This window comes from Balaenoptera acutorostrata, chromosome 21 (assembly GCF_949987535.1).
Source record: "Balaenoptera acutorostrata chromosome 21, mBalAcu1.1, whole genome shotgun sequence".
Lineage (NCBI taxonomy): Eukaryota > Metazoa > Chordata > Mammalia > Artiodactyla > Balaenopteridae > Balaenoptera > Balaenoptera acutorostrata.
In genome coordinates this window covers 15,465,621-15,481,552 of record NC_080084.1, presented here as the reverse complement: position 1 = coordinate 15,481,552, position 15,932 = coordinate 15,465,621, and the positions used below count along the sequence as shown (strand labels likewise).

Below are 15,932 nucleotides of genomic sequence, written 5' to 3'. Positions count from 1 at the left end.
CATCGTTAAGGTCACACAGCTGAAAGTATCTGAGCCAGGACACGAATATCCTGACTCCTAAATCAGGTGCCCCTCACTCCAGACTTGAAATGCTGGTAAAGGCCTCCCAAGCAAAGGCGACCTGTGTGGTTATGGGTCAAGTCCAACGGCACGTAGAACAGAAGATTTAAGGTCTTTCACCATCACATGCTCCGCCTAACTTTTCCTCACAAGACTACGCAGTATCTGTAGAGTTTTACATGTACTGACCTGTGTTGTAGACAGGACACATCACCCTGCCCATCTGACATTAACAAAAAACCAAAAACAAAAAACAAAAACCCCACAACTCAGAGTCCATGTGTTCCCCCAATAAGAAGCCAAAAATTAAATGAAAATCTTCTCGCTCCAAAGCCCACATTCTTTCCACTTCATCATTTGACTTCTTTCAACCTTTCTGCTCTTTCCTCTCTCGCTTCTTTCCCGCCTGCGCCTCGCAGGTGCCAACACTGCTATGAATAGCCGGCAAGCTGAGAATAGACACTTGCTCACCTCTTAAATGACAGAAACGTAGAGGTGGACGGAAAAAGGTTACCGCAGCTATTTGTTTCGGGAAATGTCTTTAGGCTTTGCAGGAAACAACCATTATAACTCAAGCTTAGGAATCATTCCAAAGTAGGTCTCCAAAAGGCAGCTGAAAACAACAGTCCGGGAAGGAGCATCTACATCCCAGCCTTTAGGTGGCTGGGCACCGTTTCCCCAAACTCCACACACCTGGTTCGTACGGCAGCTGCTAATGCAAGCTGGGGGGACCAGGAAGAGGCACAATCAGCTCTCCGATGTGAATTTCCCCTCTTTCTAACCCAAAACTTTACTCAATGAACCTCCGGCCTAAAAGACAATGCTCCCGAGAAGCTGTTAGCAGATTTCAGCGTTTCGCGCCGGGAACGGCGGCCCCAGCCTCCCGCGGGGTGGGAGGCCCGCTCGCCCCCGGGCGGAGGCGGCCCGGAGAAACAACAGGCCGGGGCTCCGCGCCCCTCACCCCGCTGCTGCAGCCCCTACCTGAGCCAGGAGGGCAGCCCCACGCGCCCGGCCGCCGCCTCCCAGAGCCTCCTCCTCGACCAGCCGCACACGCCCGCGTGGCCGCCGCTTCCTGCTCGTCGTCGGCGCCCCCGCTCGCCCGCACGCACGCCCAGCGCTACCCCGCCAGGTCGGGGTCTACGCACTGGCGGCGGCGGCGGCGGCGGCTCAAGCGGCAACTCGGCCCCGGGCTCCAACCGCCACTTCCTGATCCGCGGGTTCGGAGCCCAGTCCCGGCAGCCACCGCGGCCCCTCGGCCGCCGAGAACGCGCATGCGCCCTCTCATACCCCCGCCCGGGGAGGGGAATCCAGAGCTGGGGCGTCCCTGGTCTCCATGACAACGGGAGAGTGGTTGGGAGAGGGGCTTAAGTGGGAGTTAAGTAGCCGCAGCTGAGAGGGAAGAAATCTCTCCTTTACAGAAATAGAACTGTAAAGCTACTAAATCCTCCTGCAGCGTGCTCTGGGATCTGTTTAACCCAAATGGCGACGAGATTTTTCAAGTTATTGTCTATCAGATGTCCTGTGACTTTACATCAAATGCCAGTCACCAACACCTAAACTTCGAAGAACATTGTTCCCGCTCTCTCTTTTTCAACTGAGGAAAGAGGCCCAGTGAAACTAAATGACTTGCTCGAGACAGCACAGCTAGCAAAGGCAAATCCTGACGTGAAGTTCAGTTTCTGAACTCCCAACCGCGCCCCCTGTAAACTCTCTTGGAAAAGGATTTAGGATTCAGAAGCTGCATAAGGGGTAGAAATAAGGCGACGGAAAAGATAATTGGCCTTGCCCACGACCTGCAACGTACTGGAGCGTGTCAAATTTCGTGCGGCTGGCCTCTCCTCACTCCAACTTGAAGCGGCGCATAGCCAGTGCTCAACTATTATACAGCTGTCGTTTACTTAGTGTGCTGGTTACTCCTCAAGTTACTTAACCTGCGTTTCGGTTTTCAGGTCTGGGAAATGGGAATAATAATTGTACTACCACAATACGTTACTTTCATTGGACTGTTGTGAAGATTGTATGAGATAATACGTAAATATTTATTCAAAACTTGGAAATAAAGCCAAAAGACGATTGTGTGTCTTTTTAAAATTGATTTCATTCTACAGGATTTTGTAATAAACTCACCTGATGTTCATCTGACACCCTCAGGAAAGGTAGCTTCATTTGGATAACAGTTTATGAGGACTCAGTTTTATAACCCAGGAGAATCAGAGATTAACTGGTAAAAAACTGATGAGGTGTAATGAGGAGAAGCAGGCGTCCACTGCAAAAAAAAAAAAATCCCAAAGCTTAAAATTGCATTGTCCTGAGAAACATGAGCCAGTTTTGTATCAATTTATTTTTATCTTATCCTTTCCCCAATGATTATATAAATCCGAATTTACCATATCCTTGTGGAATCAGTTCTACCATTCTGTTAGCTTCCTTATTAATGAATGAGAGACTTTTTATATACAAATGGACAATGGCTAGACCATATATGATAATAAAACTCTGGCCCACTTAAAAAACCAAGCCACAACCTTTGCAGCAATTAGCTCAGAATGGTCAGGTTTTACTCAAAGCCTGCCAACTTCCCTATTTCAGACACCCCTCCCCCAGCTTCCCCTGCCAAAAAACTTTAATCAGAACATACCAGAAGCATCACCCCCTCTTTTTTTTGCACTATAACACTTCCCCTCTTTGTGATTGCCTTTGAGTCTCTGCCAAGTGCAAGAGATGGTGGCTGAATCTCTTGCTACATAGCAAGGGGTGCAGTCTCTGTTCTCATTTGAGTGGTCTTCATCTATTTCCACTGTGTTTAATAAAACTTCCACACATGCTCATTACCTAGTCACTTGAGACTTAGGAGTTTAACAATTAGAGACTCATGCTTTTACAGAAGTAGATCTACCACACAGAGAGCACACAATGAACTGTTAAAAGATAAACTAAGGTACATTACAATTTTGAAGAGTTTAAGCAAATAGCAATTCAAATCAGCCGCAAACAAACCAAAAATGGTTAGGAGCACTCCACTGACAGGAGCTAGGGGAAAGGTTTTTACAGAGAGGAGAAGGAAGCAAATCAAAGAAAGTATTGGTTGGCTACAGCTCTTAAGTGGTTGCCTTAGTGGGAAATCCTGGTTGGCTGTTTGTGATTAGTTGTTCTTAAATTTCATTTTCTCGGATTCCAGTGACTCCAACTTAGGTTGTGGTTTCACGTGTAGACTTACCAAGGCTTTGGAGCCACCTTAGTCTAGGGCCTCCTTGTTTAATTACTTAGACAAAATGCTCACAAGTATTCCTTTATTTCAATGTCCTGTCTCATTTCAGCCAGTTGGAACAGCTATAGGACACAGTTAAGCCTTCTAATGCCAATATTAGAATATGTTATTTATAATCCAAACCCTCAAATGTCAACTGCCCCCGCCTTTACCCCAATATTAGCTATTATTATCATCGCCCAACTTGACACCCTCCCCTACACACCCCGGCAAACCATTAAAATATATAAATGATCAATGTCGTCAAGCAGTGGCATCACTCCTCTTTATACGTCCTGTTGCCTGTGACTAGGTCGTTGCACTGAAAGTGATGGCTGCACTCATTCAAAACACTTTGGTGTGACTTCCTGCACTCTGAAGGTACTCCTCAAGTGAAGAGAAAAATGTGCTCCCTATATGGCCCGTAATTAGGCCATTTTTGTGTCAAATGTACTTACACATGGACACCACACTACACATGAACTAAAAACGGATTCTGTTTTGTCTGCTGGTAATGTTGACTACATGATGATTTGCATGATAACCACGTGGCCAAACATCAGCCCGAATTAGCTAGATTTCACAGAATTCATGATTTGGAGTTAAACATATAGACTTTTATTCTGTCTTCTCATCCTTGTTACACAATATAGACACCATGTGAATTGCTTCTGAAGCAGCCTCTAGCCAGGGCTTAGGGAAAGCATATGAAAAACATTTCACTCTCAGGTGAGGGCCATGACTATTTATAAGGACATGGCTGTTTGTGTAATATACACAAAGTCTCCACCACTGATGCTTAAATAAAATAAACCTTTATAATAATTAAAACCATCTACGTATTGGCAGGCTCAGTATTTCCAGATCAGAAGGGTGTGGTGAACGTCAAATTATATGAAGAAGGACCCAAGCTATTCATGCAATAACAATTTATGTCATCTCATGAATGCTTATAATACACTGCATACTCTTTGGTAGAAAGTGTGGTGACTTCTTCAGGGAAATATACTTTGCATATTTTAAAAAACATTCTTCCCTCCTGGCCTGTCCAAACCCCCTCACCCCCAAAAACAACTCAATATAACCACATGATTAATTCAACATGGTGCATAAACTTTTTTTTACTATTTTATTTAATTGTGGTATATATATATAATTTTGCCATTTCAACCATTTTAAAATGTACAATTTGGTGGCATTAATTACATTCGCAATACTGTGCAACTATCATCACTATTTCCAGAATTTTTCATCATCCCAGACAGAAACTCAGTACCCATTAAGGGATAACTCCCCATTTCCTCCTCTCCTCAGCGCCTGGTAACTTCTAATCTACTTTCTATCTCTATGAATTTACCCTAATTCTAGATATTTTATGTAAGTGGAATAATACAGTATATGTCTTCTTGTGGCTGGCTTGTTTCACTTGATGTAATGTTTACAAGGTTCGCTCATGTTGTGGCATGTATCAGAACTTCATTTTTTTTAATGCAGTGGCTTAATTTTACATTTTAATTTTTCGCATTAAACAATTGCTTGGTAGAGGAAAACTGAGGTAAGGCAAATAAATTCACTTCATTTTGCCATCAAATAACAACTGCTTTTCAACTCCCCTCACCAGTTAATCCATCTCAACTAATTAGATAACTGCATTCTCAAAATAGCCGACAAAGCAAATTAGCCCACATCTACCCAGATCAAGAGCTACAGTCAATACTCTGCTCATCACCTGTCCTAGATTTCTCTAGCATTGACAGTCTCTGCTCCCTTGGAGCCTTTTGCCCGGCTTTCTGATGCAGCCTGCCCAATCCTGAAAATATCTTTCTAGGACTCTGCTTCTGTCTCAAGCATTCATCCCGTAAGGGAGGAAAACAGTCTTTTCCCCCTCAATCCATCTTAAATTCTCAGGCTGGGGCCCTGTAATTAGACTAACAAAAGGCAGACTAACAAGAGAAAAGCGAACAGAAGTTTATTACCATGTGCAATACACACACACACTCACATACACACACACACACACGGGAGTACCAAGAGATGAGTAACGCAAAGGGGTGGTTAGAACTAAAGCTTACTTAGCATCTTTTTTTTTTTTTTTTGGCCGCACTCCGCAGTTTGCGGGATCCTACGTCCCTGACCAGGGATTCAGGGATTGAACCCACACCCTCAGCAGTAAAAGCGCAGAGTCCTAACCTCCGGACTGCTAAGGAATTCCCTTACTTAGCATCTTAACAAAAGAACAATAATTTTTTAGAGAAGCGACGAGATTTTGAGCAAAAATGACGTTGAGTTTCCAGGGTGGTAAACTGTGTAAAGGTAAACATTTGGGGAAAGTAATGGAAGATAAGGGCTAGTTAGTAAAGTTTGTTGTACAGCTTCCTCTGGGGCCATCTCTGGGGTGAGAAGGGTCTAAAGTTGTCTCCAGTGATTAACTTTTGTCCTTCCTGGTAGGGAGAGGAGGGGGCACACCTGCACAAATTTATGTCCTACTTTTAGGCAAATAGGGGGAGGACAGAGAGCTTTTCTCGTATCTGCTTCTCCTCAGTTGTCTTCAGCTCAAAACAATCCTTAAGCCCAGGTGGCATATTTTGTGCTGGCACATTCCGCGACCCTACAATCCTCTCTCTCACAAACTTTCTCAAAATAAAATTGCTATTGCCTCTGCTTGTTAAGTTTCAATCTGCAGGGGTTAAAATACTGGCCTTGGAGCCAGAACTGGCCTGAATCTGCTCCACCACTTACCAGTAGTCGTATGACCTTAAACCAATATTTAATCTCTGTAAACCTGCGTTTCCTCACCTGTAATGGAAAGGATTATCTCAGATTGGGCTGCTATAACAAATTACCATAGACTGGGTGGCTTAAACAACAAACATTTCTTTTTTTTTCTTTTTTAATTTTTTAAAAAAATTTATTTATTTTTGCCTGCATTGGGTCTGCGTTGCTGTACGAGGGCTTCTCATTGTGGTGGCTTCTCTTGTTGCAGAGCACGGGCTCTAGGTGCGCGGGCTTCAGTAGTTGTGGCACGCGGGCTTAGTTACTCCACGGCATGTGGGATCTTCCTAGACCAGGGTTCGAACCCGTGTCCCCTGAATTGGCAGGCGGATTCTTAACCACTGCACCACCAGGGAAGTCCCAACAACAAACATTTCTTTCTCACACTTCTGGAGGCTGGAAAATCCAAGATCAAGGTGCCAAAAGAACCAGTGTCTGGTGGGAAACAAGCTCTCTCCTGTCTCTTCTTCTTTTTTTTTTTTTTTTAATTTTTTGGCCATGCCACGTGGCATGTGGGATCTTAGTTCCCTGACCAGGGATCGAACCCATGCCCCGTGCAGTGGAAGCACGGAGTCTTAACCACTGGACTGCCAGGGAAGTCCCTGTCCTGTCTCTTCTTATAAGCACTAACCCCACCATGAAGCTTCCACCCACCTAATTACCTCCCAAAGACCCTACCCCCAATACCATCCCACTGGGGGTTAGGTTTCAGTGCATGAATTTGAGGGGGACATCAACATGCAGCCCATAACAAGGATTAAATTAGATAATAAATGTAAAGCACTCACCACAGTATGTGGACGATAGCAAGTTATCACTAAATTATAGTTATTATTAGAACCCAAGTCTCCAGTTAAATTCTTTTCAAAGGCCACCAATGATTTCCCAATTGCCAAATCCAATGGCGTCTGTGGTAGGTTGTATAATTGTTCATAATGATTCACCTCTTCTTCCTGAAGGAAGATTATACTGTCCGCCCTGTTAAACATAGGAGTGGCAGGTGACTTGCTTTGGCTAATGGACTGTGAAATGTGTAACATCTAAGGAGAAGCTTTAATTTAAGAGCTAGCTTGTGATTCACTGGCTTGCTTTTCCGCTGCCATATTCCAGACTGGGGCACTTTGTCAACCCAATCCTGGAGTGAAGATGACATGGAGCAGAGCTATGGCCCATCCACAATAGACATGTAGCATGAATGAGAAATAAACTTTACGGTTGAAAGCCACTGAGTTCATCCCTAGCCTGACAGAGTGTGAATGCACTGAAACTTTTTAGCTCTTGCTCCCATAAAGCTAAGTACCAACCTATGTCCTTCTGACTTCATCAAAACTCTTCCTAAGTAGTCAACTGATCTCCCCACACAACATCTATAGTTAGTCTCTCTCTCTCTACTTTAACACCATCCTTTTCTCAACGAGGGTCCCATAGTATGAAAGTGAGTTGTCCCAATAACCCCTTGCCTGGCAGCATCTTCATTATAAGCCAACAAAAAAACTTTCACTTAAAGAATGAAGTCAAGGATGACTACAAATCTTTATTTTGAGTAACTGAGTGAGTGGTGATCCGTGTACTGAGATGGGGAACACCGGGAAAGAAGCAAGTTTGGAGGAGGAAGTGAGTTCATTTGACCACATTAAGTTGACAATGCCTATCAGATACCTAGATGGAGCTGTTGGGTAGGCAGTTGGCTATAGGAGTTAGTTTAGAGACGGTACTTAAAGCCATGGAACTGGATCAGCTCACCTAGGGAGTGGATGAAGATAGAGAAGAAAAGAAGGCCAAGGATTGAGCGCTAGGACCCACGAAGGAAGACCACCAAGGATGCTGAGAAGGGGGCAGTGAAGAGAAAGAGAACCAAGAAAGAGTGGGTGTCCCAGAAGACAAGTGAAGAAATATTTCAAGAAGGAAATGTTGACCAAATGTCAAATACTGGTGGGAGGTCGTGCTAGATGAAACTCGAGAATTAACCATTAGGTTTCGTATCATATAGTCATTGGTGACCTTCACAAGGGCAGTTTTCATAATGTGGTGAGGATGAATGCCTGAGAATTAACAGAATGTCTAGACAACTCTTTGAAGGATTTTGCTAGAGATAGATGCAAAGTGATGAAGCAGTAGCGAGAGATACAAGGTCAAGGAAGGATTTGGATTCAATGGTAGCTGATTACAGAACTGTGTATGTTGATGGTTCTGATCCAATAAGGAAAGAGAAATTCATAATGCAGAGAGAGAACGGAGCAAAGTCCTCAAATATTTCTATCTGGATGCCTCCTTGGACCTCTGGGTCTGGGTCATGCATGCCCTTGGTTTGCTCCACAGCTCCTGCTGCTTCCCTAACACAACTCTCACCATATGTGTTCCTTCGCCAGCTTTCCCTCCTGATAATTAGCAATTTGAGGAATGGATAGGGTTATACTTAGGAGGAAAAACCCAGGTTTGCCTGAAGACAACAAAGAAGATGTATGCTTTTAAAACAACAATTGAGGGACTTCCCTGATGGCGCAGTGTCTAAGAATCCTCCTGCCAATGCAGGGGACACGGGTTCGAGCCCTGGTCCAGGAAGATCCCACATGCCAAGAAGCAACTAAGCCTGTGTACCACAACTAGTGAGCCTGCGTGTCACAACTACTGAAGCCCGTGTGCCTAGAGCCCCATGCTCTGCAACAAGAGAAGCCATCGCAATGAGAAGCCCGCACACCGCAACAAAGAGTAGCCCCTGCTCGCCGCAACTAGAGAAAGCCCACGCACAGCAACAAAGACCCAATGCAGCCAAAAATAAATAAATAAATTTATTAAACAAACTAAAAAGCAGTTTAAAGATTGGCTCTATTTTAAGCTTGTCCTGCTCCCTTCCCTTTCCCTATCACAGTAGGGCTCTCGCCCCACCTCTGATGGGCGTCCTTGCCAACAAGTGGCCTAAGACAGAGTCAGAGACCAAAGGCCAAGGGCACAGAGCACGTTGGCTTCAAAACACCTTTGTGCCTCCTTCCCTTTCCTCCCACCCTTCAACTCGGGCTTTTGGTTTGACTGCAAAATCCTCTGCTTCTTTCCTGACCCAAAGCTTCTATCTTCTCTGGGGCCTGGCACATAGAAGAAACATAGCAAATATCTTTAAAATGTTGAATCTGTCCTATTGTTGCCTTAACTCAGACATCCCCTTTCCCTTGTCTCTATTATAACCCCACTCACCCTTCAAAGACATGTTCAAACGAGGCATTATGTATGAAGTTTTCACTGGTCTGACAAATAAAAAAGAATAGCCATGGGTAACTGAGTTTATTATGCACTAGTTATTATACTAACTCCTTTCTGTGCATTAACTCATTTAATCCTCACGAGAACCCAGTGAAGTAAATACTTTAACTATCCCTATTTTATATATGAAGAAATGAAGGCAGCAAGAGATTAGCCCAAAGTCACCCAGCAAATAAACAGTATTATACAGGTTCAAACCCAGGCACCCTGGCTCCAGACCCTGTTAACGACCTACTATACCGCCTCAACCTCAGTCTTCTCCCCCTTCCCCAGTCAGTAATTAAGCCTCCAGTATATGCCAGAAAGTGCTCTAGGCACTTAGATTCCATTCTGCTTCTCAGGCTGTGCAACTTTTACAACAACTGTTTGAATTAGAGGAGTCTAGCCTCCGTCTCCAGGCTGAGTACAATTTCTTGAAGTTTCCTTTGTCTAGCGTAGCATTGGCCTAGCAAATTTCATGTTTCTACATTCACCTTGTTCTTACTTTCCATTCTGATCCTGTTTGACATCTGAAGATCAGCAACCCATCACAACAAAGATATGAAAATATATCCACCCTCACAAGGAGTCCTAGTAATGCAAAGCAAAATCACAAAGAGATGCCATTTTCATTAGTCAAATTGGAAAAAAAAAATCAACAACATTTTATGCCGATGAGTTGTATCTGAGTTTTCAAAGGAAAGGAAGAGATATTATTCGGAAAAAAATGTATGTCAAGAAAGGAGATAAATGGTGTCTTCAATTCCCCCAGGAGTTAAGCTTTTGAAAATCAAAGTTCTTTCTGCTCTCTGCCCTGACATATTCCTCCATGAAGACAATGAGTAAAGAGACAATTAAAACAAGGAGGGAAAGAGGGGGGGGAAATTTTAGAAGAGGGAAAACAAAAACAAAAACAAAAAACCCCAGCTACTATTTAAAAAATATCTAGGCATAGCAATAATCTTTAAAGCAGATTGAGCTTTCAAAATACTAATTACTGCAAATTCTAAAACCAGATATTCCTTTTTGTCAAATTATTAATCCAAAACCCTGGGATATTGATATTGGGTTCATCTGAATAAAAAATTCAAACAGAAAGTCATTTTTATGAAGGTATGTATAATATAGGTTACTTTACTTTATTCAAGAGTGGTACAATATATTCCAGAAGTTTGTTTTATTTTGTTTTGCTTTTTAATTTATTTATTTATTTGTTTGTTTTTAAATTTTGGCTGCGTTGGGTCTTCGTTGCTGCGCGCAGGCTTTCTCTAGTTGAGGCGAGCGGGGGCTGCTCTTCGTTGCGGTGCTCAGGCTTCTCACTGCGGTGGCTTCTCTTGTTGTGGAGCACGGGCTCTAGCCGCGCGGGCTTCAGTAGTGGCGGCACGTGGGCTCAGTAGTTGTGGCTCGTGGGCTCTAGAGCGCAGGCTCAGCAGTTGTGGTGCACAGGCTTAGCTGCTCCGCGACATGTGGGATCTTCCCGGACCAGGGCTTGAACCCGTGTCCCCTGCCTTGGCAGGCGGATTTTTAACCCCTGCACCACCAGGGAAGTCCCAGAAGTTTTATATAAGTAGAATTCTGGGACTTAAACATAGTTTTTAAAGCACTAAGAAAAGAGAAGGAGAAAGGAACTAACTTTTGTTGAGTATTACCTAAATGCCTGGTAAGTGCTAAATACTTTGCATATGCTATCACATATGAAGCTTGTTATGCAAAATAATCCTGCAATTTAGTTATTTTAATGTGAAAAACATTTCCTAACATTTTATAAATGTGGAGTTTTTAAATTAAATTTTTACAAGAAGTTTATTTTTTGCTTGTAAATATATGCATTGTACAAAAATCAGAAATACAGAAATGTATTCTATGGTTTAGGATGTTTTGAAGCAAGCAACAGAAGATCCATCTAAATATACCTTAAATAATGAGTTTCTAATCTCACATAATAAATGCAGAGATAGGTGTTTCTGGGTCTCATTAATTCAACAACACAACAGTGTCATTATGAGCCCATCTTCTGGTCGGCTAACCTCAGCATGATTTTGCCCTCATGGCCACAAATGGCTGTAGCAGTTCCAGACATTAGATATTTTTTTCCCTGCATCATTAAAAAAGTTTTTTTAATGTGGTAAAAATATACATAAAATAAAATTTACCATTTTCTCCATTTTTAGGTCTACAATTCAGTGGGATTAAGTACATTCACAATGTTATGCAACCATCACCACTATCCATTTTCAGAACTTTTAAAAATCATCCCAAGCAGCACCCACTACACATTAACTCCCCACACTTTCCTCCCCCCCCGTCCCTGGCAATCTCTAGTCTACTTTCTGTCATTATGAATTTGCCTATTCTGGGCACCTTGTATAAGTAGAATCATACAATATTTGTCCTTCTGTGTCTGGCTTATTTCACTCAGAATAATGTGTTCAAGGTTCATCCATGTCACAGTATGTGTCAGAACTTCATTCCTTTTTTTTTTTTAAATTAATTAATTTATTTATTTACTTTTGGCTGTGTTGGGTCTTTGTTTCTGTGCGAGGGCTTTCTCTAGTTGTGGCAAGTGGGGGCCACTCTTCATCACGGTGCGCGGGCCTCTCACTGTTGCGGCCTCTCTTGTTGTGGAGCACAGGCTCCAGACACGCAGGCTCAGTAGTTGTGGCTCACGGGCCTAGTTGCTCCACGGCATGTGGGATCTTCCCAGACCAGGGCTCAAACCCGTGTCCCCTGCATTAGCAGGCAGATTCTCAACCACTGCGCCACCAGGGAAGCCCTCATTCCTTTTTTTAATTGAAGTATAGTTGATGTACAATATTATATAAGTTACAGGTGTACAGTATAGTGATTCACAGTTTTTAAAGGCTATACTCCAGTTATACTTATTTTAAAACATTGGCTATATTCCCTGCGTTGTACAATATATCCTCGTAGCTTATTTTCTGCATAGTATTTGTTACCTCTTAATCCCCTACCCCTCCATTGCCCCTTTCCCCTTCCCTCTTCTCATTAGTAACCACTCGTTTGTTCTCTGCATCTGTGAGTCTGTTCTCTTGTTATATTCACTAGTTTGTTACAGTTTTTAGATTCTACATACAAGTGATATCATACAGTATTTATCTTTCTCTGTCTGACTTATTTCACTTAGCATAATACCCTCCAAGTCCATCTATGCTGTTGCAAATGGCAAAATTTCATTCTTTATGGATGAGTAGTATTCCATTGTATGTATGTGTGTATGTATGTATGTATGTGTATGTATGTGTATATATATATATATATATATATATATATATATATATATATATATATATATACCAAATCTTCTTTCATCTGTGGATGGACACTTAGGTTGCTTCCATATATCTTGGCAATTGTAAATAATGCTGCTATGAACATTGGGGTGCACGTATCTTTGAGTTAGTGTTTTTGTTCTTTTTCGATATATAGCCAGGAATGGAATTGCCGGGTCACATGGTAGTTCTATTTTTAGTTTTCTGAGAAAACTCCGTATTTTTTTCCACAGTGGCTGCACCAATTTGCATTCGCACCAACAGTGTAAGAGGGTTTTTTTCTCCACATCCTCGCCAACATTTGTTATCTGTGTTCTTTTTGATGGTGTGAGGTGATATCTCATTACGGTTTTGATTTGCATTTCCCTGATGGTTAATGATGTTGAACATCTTCTCATGTGCTTGTTGACCACTTGTGTACCTTCTTTGGAGAAATGTCTATTCAAGTCCTTTGCCCATTTGTTGTTATTGAGTTTTAGAAGTTTCTTATATATTCTGGACATTAGCCCTTATCAGATATATGACTTGCCACGATTTTATCCCATTCTGTAGGCTGCCTTTTCATTCTTATTTCCTTTGACATGGAGAAGTTTTAAAGTTTGATGTAGTCTCATTTGTCTACTTTTGATGTTGTTGCCTGCCCCCTGTATCACTTTTTTTTTTTAAATTAATTAATTAATTAATTTATTTTTGGCTGTGTTGGGTCTTCGTTTCTGTGCGAGGGCTTTCTCTAGTTGCGGCAAGCGGGGGCCACTCTTCATCGCGGTGCGCGGGCCTTTCACTGTCGCAGCCTCTCCTGTTGCGGAGCACAGGCTCCAGATGCGCAGGCTCAGTAGTTGTGGCTCACGGGCTTAGTTGCTCCGCGGCATGTGGGATCTTCCCAGACCAGGGCTCGAACCCGTGTCCCCTGCATTGGCAAGCAGACCCTCAACCACTGCACCACCAGGGAAGCCCCCCTGTATCACTTTTAATGGATAAAGAAAACCTCTACCAGAGCTCTGATCCCCTACCTCGACACACAAACAGACTTCCTCCTGGGTAGCTCTCGGCCGGGATGAAGTTATTGATTCATGCCTTTGCCTAAACCAATCACTATTAAAGGGAAAGAAACCACTGACAACCTCAGGCAAACAAGATTCATTTTTCTGTGGGTGGGAAGGGAGTAGCATTTTTTGAGCATATGGATAAGCAGAGTGAAATTTAGAACAAAATTGAGGCTTTGCCAACAGAAATAAGAAGGGGAGTAATTACTGAGCAGATAATCACCACGGTCTGCCCCCATGTATGTAGAAGAATATATCATCAGATATATATTTTTTAAACCTAATGGGCATCTCTTTATACCCATTTTTATTTGCCTGATTGCTAGTGAAGTTGAACATTTTCTCATATACCAGCCATTCAGTTTTCATTTATGTGAATGGTCTGATCATTTCTTTTGCCTACTTTAAATGAACAGCTTCTCATTAATTTATAGGATATATATACAGAAAGAGAGAGAGCTCTATATAGATACATCTCTATTTCTATGTATAGTATATACTATATACTGGATACCAAAATACTGGAGAAATCTCTAGATAGATAGATGATACATAGACCTGTCAAGAAGTGTTAACTTTATCAACATGGAGAAGTTTAATGTTTTGGGATAATTTGATTCACTTGTCCCCAGTGTACTTTGATTCCACAAATAAATGTTTATCATCTGTGATGTTTGAGTGTGAGGAGAAATAAACAAATACTAGAGTGAAAAAAAAACATGCTTTCTGTCTTCGAAGAGTTTAACAAAGATCTTGAGTGTAAGTCAGGCTGTGAAAAGTCCTCTAGAAGGTATAATCAAAATGCTTTGTGGGGGACTTCCCTGGTGGCGCAGTGGTTAAGAATCTGCCTGCCGGGGGTTTCCATGGTGGCGCAGTGGTTGAGAATCTGCCTGCCAATGCAGGGGACACGGGTTCGAGCCCTGGTCTGGGAGGATCCCACATGCCGCGGAGCGGCTGGGCCCGTGAGCCACAATTGCTGAGCCTGCGCATCTGGAGCCTGTGCTCCGCAACAGGAGAGGCCGCGATGGTGAGAGGCCCGCGCATCGCGATGAAGAGAGGCCCCCACCTGCCGCAACTAGAGAAAGCCCTCGCACAGAAACGAAGACCCAACACAGCCATAAATAAATAAAATTAAAAAAAAAAAAAAAAAGAATCTGCCTGCCAATGCAGGGGACAAGGGTTTGAGCCCTGGTCCGGGAAGATCCCACATGCCACGGAGCAACTAAGCCTGTGCGCCACAACTACTGAGCCCACGTGCCTAGAGCCTGTGCTCCCCAACAAGAAAAGCCACCACAATGAGAAGCCCGCACACCGCAACAGAGTAGCCCCCGCTCAATGCAACTAGAGAAAGCCCGCGCACAGCAACAAAGACCCAATGCAGCCAAAATAAATAAATAAATAAATAAATATATTAAAAAAACAAAAAACCAAAACAAAACAAAAAATGCTTTGTGGAATTCCCTGGTGGTCCAGAGGTTAGGATCAGTGCTTTCTGTACTGGGGCCCAGGTTCAATTCCTGGTCGGGGAACTAGGATCCCACAAGCCGGCACAGTGTGGCCAAAAAAAAAAGAGGCATTAAGAAATGTTCAGTGTTTGGGCTTCCCTGGTGACGAAGTGGTTGAGAATCTGCCTGCCAATGCAGGGGACACGGGTTCGAGCCCTGGTCTGGGAATATCCCACATGCCGCGGAGCAGCTAAGCCCGTGTGCCACAACTACTGAGCTTGCGCGTCTGGAGCCTGTGCTCCGCAACGAGAGAGGCCGTGACAGTGAGAGGCCCGCACACCGCGATGAAGAGTGGCCCCCGCTCGCAGCAACTAGAGAAAGCCCTCGCACAGAAACGAAGACCCAACACAGCCAAAAATAAATAAATAAATAAATAAATTTATTTAAAAAAAAATGTTCAGTGTTTGCTGTGAAAGAGTCTATTCCTTCCATTATCACCTCTTGTGTCAGCATCAATTCCCCTCCCTCCTTACTTACTGGCTCCATCCCCTCAGGAAAAATATGCACAGATTTTTTTTTCAATCTTCAAATAGTTTCACCCTGCCCTCCCTAGCAATCTTCTTATCTTCAGAGATGGGCCTTAATAGGCAGAAAATGAATTCTTTTGAATGAGTGAGTGAGTAGTTTGAAGTTGCTGCTTTTTCAACCATGGAATCTCCTTTTAGCCACTTTTATTTTGCTCTTTCTCCCTACAAATCTACTAAAATTGGAATTTCAAAAGTCCCCAATAACCTCCTGGGAAAGAAAAGAACAGCCCTGATGTCTGAGAATGGATCTGAGG

The 15,932-nt window shown here is 43.1% G+C and overlaps 1 protein-coding gene across 1 annotated transcript in view; it reads right to left on the bottom strand.

The window, feature by feature from the left end:
* GTF2E2 (general transcription factor IIE subunit 2) overlaps window positions 1-1,275 on the bottom strand; it is a 62,994-nt gene extending 61,719 nt beyond the window's left edge. The window contains exon 1 of the mRNA XM_057537460.1: window positions 1,042-1,275. The gene's annotated coding sequence lies outside the window, so the exon portion shown is untranslated. The remainder of the gene's footprint in view (window positions 1-1,041) is intronic.
* Window positions 1,276-15,932: the final 14,657 nt, after the last annotated feature.